Raw genomic sequence first — 4333 nt, 5'->3', positions numbered from 1 at the left:
CTTTTAGAGTTAGCTCATTGTTGTAGTTTCTACTAATGTCTATAAATATACGATTTGCAATTATAAGTAACAGTTGTGCATCAGTCATAATACCCCTGCATACTGTAAGTTCACATAAGCAAGTCCAGTGGCCAAGTGGAGTGCCACAGCCAGAGCCATAGCGTGTTTCAAGACCAAGGGCTTAGCCAGCGAGCTATCAGGCCGTCTTTTAGACGGCCAACAGTTATTTAGGACGGCCACTTTTACCGTGACGGCTTGGATGGCATGGCCTACTCAGCTCGGACTAGCTTAGTTGGGGCTGGTCTAACCATTGTTAGGATCCCAATTAGAAGGCAGGCCTTGTCTCATAGTGACCCTTAATAATAATAATAATAATAACAATTAAATAATAATCATAATGAAAATTATAATCATAGTCATACTCATAATAATCATAATCATATAATAATAATAATAATAATAATAATAATAATAATAATAATAATAATAACAGTAATGTATATCGTTAATTTTGGTATATGCTTAAATAATGTAACTTCAAGTTTTTTTTAAATTCTGGTAAACTAACAAATGTTTTATATCATAAGGATGACCATTCCATAAGCTAGGACCTGCAGCAGTAATAAACATTTGACTATAGTTTAGGTATATATAGCTGGGGATATCATAAATTGAAATTTCTTATGAATAAACCTATACATAAAATTTGCTATTTGAATTCCATGAAGATCGTAAACTTTTTTGTAGTACGAGGTCAACGGGTGATCCGTAGTTTACTACGTAATTCAAACAAATTTACTGTTCAAGTTATTATGCCGCAACAACTTGCAGATTATAAATTATGCTGGTAATGTAAACTGTAGGTATACAACTAGGACCTGCAGCAGTAATAAACATTTGACTTCAGTTTAGGTATATATAGCTGGGGATTTCATAAATTGAAATTTCTTATGAATAAACCTATACATAAAATTTGCTATTTGAATTCCATGAAGATCGTAAACTTTTTTGTAGTACGAGTTCAACGGGTGATCCGTAGTTTACTACGTAATTCAAACAAATTTACTGTTCAAGTTATTATGCTGCAACAACTTGCAGATTATAAATTATGCTGGTAATGTAAACTATAGGTGGCACCCTTTAAGTTGTAAACGATAAGAGGGTTTTCGGTAAGCGTTTTATGGGCGACACTACTGTAGGTTCATGAATAATTAAGTAGCAATAGAAATTGAATATTCATTTCACCTAGCACTGTATGTTATTGTCGACAAGGTCCAGTGAACACACACTTCTGCTGTCCTAGCCTACTCACATTTTTTTTTTGTTCTGCTTGTGTAAAGTAACAAAGTGAAATTATATATGCCTAGCCTAGGCCTATTTTTTTTGTATGTACTGTACCTTGTAAGTAGTCAAAAGAATATAAACAGAAGCTACCACCAGCGGCAGTAGGCCTAATAAACAATGGCCTATGTAGCCGCGCCAGGCCTATGCCATGTCAATGCTAGGCTACCACTGGATGAAGGCGGCTAGTCCAAAGCCTAAGGTATGCCTTACCTAATATTAAAAAATTACCTCGCATTGCCACTCTACTGTAGGGCGTAGGCTAGGCCTAGTCTAGGTAAGAATTATATTATAATTTATATGGTGATGTAGGTCTGGCCCCTAGAGGCCTAGGATGCTTTGGCTACGAACCAACTATTATTCTACAAACACACATTATTAGTACCGGCCCTGTCTCAATTATTTCATATTGTTCATATATCCATATTAATTTTAGGGTGTTCATAACAACACCTGCAGTAGTGGTGCCCATACTGCAGTAGCGGTGCCTTTTGTTCTTTTTATTTTTTGTTAAGCAATTCTTTATATTGTATATATTTTTGTTATGTTTACACTGTACCACTTTGAAAATCAGTGTAATAGTACTGAAAGTGCCTACAGTATAAAGAATAAATAAATAAATAATAAATAAATAAATTTAAGGATTAGAAATATAACAACACCTGCAGTAGCGCTGCCCATCTAAGGATTTAATATAAAATATAACAACACCTGCAGTAGCTGTGCCCATAATGCAGTAGCGGTGCCCATCTAAGTATTAATATATAAAATATAACAACACCTGCAGTAGTGGTGTTCGTAATGCAGTAGCGGTGCCCATCTAAGTATTAATATATAAAATGTAATAACACCTGCAGTAGTGGTGCTCGTAATGCAGTAGCATTACCCATCTAAGGATTAATATATAAAATATAACAACACCTGTAGTAGCTGTGCCCATAATGCAGCAGCAGTGCCCATCTAAGGATTAATATATAAAATATAACAACACCTGCAGCAGCAGTGCCCATAACTTCAGTAGTGGTGCCCATCTAAGATTAACGTATAAAATATATAACAACACCTGCAGTAGCGGTGCCCGTAATGCAGTAGCGGTGCCCATCTAAGGATTTAATATATAAAATATAACAACACCTGCAGCAGCGGTGCCCATAACTTCAGTAGTGGTGCCCATCTAAGATTAACGTATAAAATATAACAACACCGGCAGTAGTGGTGCCATTAATGCAGTAGCGGTGCCCATCTAAGGATTAATGTATCAGATATAACAACACCTGCAGTAGTGGTGCCCATATTTTTATTTTTTGTTAAACATTTCTTTATCTTGTATATATTTTTGTTATGTTTAAACTGTACCAATTTGAAAATCAATGAAATAATACTGAAAGTGCCTACAGTATAAAGAAGGAATAAATAAATAAATAAATAATAAATTTAAGGATTAATATATAAAATATAACACCTGCAGTAGCGGTGCCCATAATGCAGTAGCGGTGCCCATCTAATGATTAATGTACTGTATAAAATATAACAACACCTGCAGTAGTGGTGCCCGTAATGCAGTAGCGGTGCCCATATAAGGATTAATATATGAAATATAACAACACCTGTAGTAGCTGTGCCCATAATGCAGCAGCAGTGCCCATCTAAGGATTAACATATAAAATATTACAACACCTGCAGTAGCGGTGCCCATCTAAGGATTAATATATAAAATATAACACCTGTGGTGATGCCCATAATGCAGTAGCAGTGCACATCTAATGATTAATGTATAACATATAACAACACATGCAGTAGTGGTGCTCATAATGCAGTAGCAGTGCCCATCTAAGGATTTAGTATATAAAATATAACAACACCTGCAGCAACGGTGCCCATAACTGCAGCAGTGGTGCCCATCTAAGATTAACATATAAAATATAACAACACCTGCAGTAGTGGTGCCATTAATGCAGAGCGGTGCCCATCTAAGGATTAATATATAAAATATAACAACACCTGCAGTAGCGGTGCCCATCTAAGGATTAATGTACAAGATATAACAACACCTGCAGTAGTGGTGCCCAAATTCTTTTTATTTTTTGTTAAACATTTCTTTATATTGTATATATTTTTGTTATGTTTAAACTGTACCACTTTGAAAATCAATGAAATAATACTGAAAGTGCCTACAGTATAAAGAAAGAAAGAATAAATTAATTAATAATAAATAAATTTAAGGATTAATATTACAGTAGTGGTGCCCATACTGCAACAGCGGTGCCCATCTAAGGATTAATATATAAAATGTAATAACACCTGCAGTAGCGGTGCCCATTTAAGGATTATATATGAAATATAATAACACCTGCAGTAGCGGTGCACATAATGCAGTAACTGTTGTCTTTTGTACTTCTTTTAATGTTTATACTTTATTTGTCAGGATCTTTTCATCACAGTGGCGTAGCTAGGTGGGTCAAAGGTGGGCACGTGCCCCGGGCGCTACGTTTGGGGGCGCTGAAATGGGTGAATGATAGTAAACAAAGAAGCACTTTTTAGAAAAACACCACGAAATTGATGTATTTCGTCAGGCATGAATATTTTAATAAGAATCCGAATGTAGTTGTTTTTATTGGCAAATTCATAGATTGTGATTTCTTTTCAGTCCATTTTAACCGTTTTCTCTTGTTTTTTTTATCCTATACTGTAACGACTACATGAAAAGCTCATCCTGCCATATCTCAGAGCTACGATGGGAAGCGAGACTATCTGCTTTGGCACTACTTAGTATTGAGCGTGATGTGATGAAGCAGACAACATTGCTAACTTTGATCATGTTATTAACTTATTTGCTGATACAAAAGCACACAAAATTCAGTTGCATGTTTAAACAATGTTAAAAATTCAGCAACTTACAAGACTCTATTATAAGATAAATTTAGAGAATAAGAATACAGAGATGTATGCGATAAATACAACAGCCTTACAAATTAGGATAATGGTAAAGTTG

Source organism: Anneissia japonica, unplaced genomic scaffold, assembly GCF_011630105.1.
Source record: "Anneissia japonica isolate Jap-2015-1 unplaced genomic scaffold, ASM1163010v1 scaffold665_len1252844_cov201, whole genome shotgun sequence".
In the NCBI taxonomy this organism is placed as follows: domain Eukaryota; kingdom Metazoa; phylum Echinodermata; class Crinoidea; order Comatulida; family Comatulidae; genus Anneissia; species Anneissia japonica.
The sequence above is the reverse complement of the archived record's forward strand: the minus strand, read 5'-3'. Positions refer to the sequence as shown.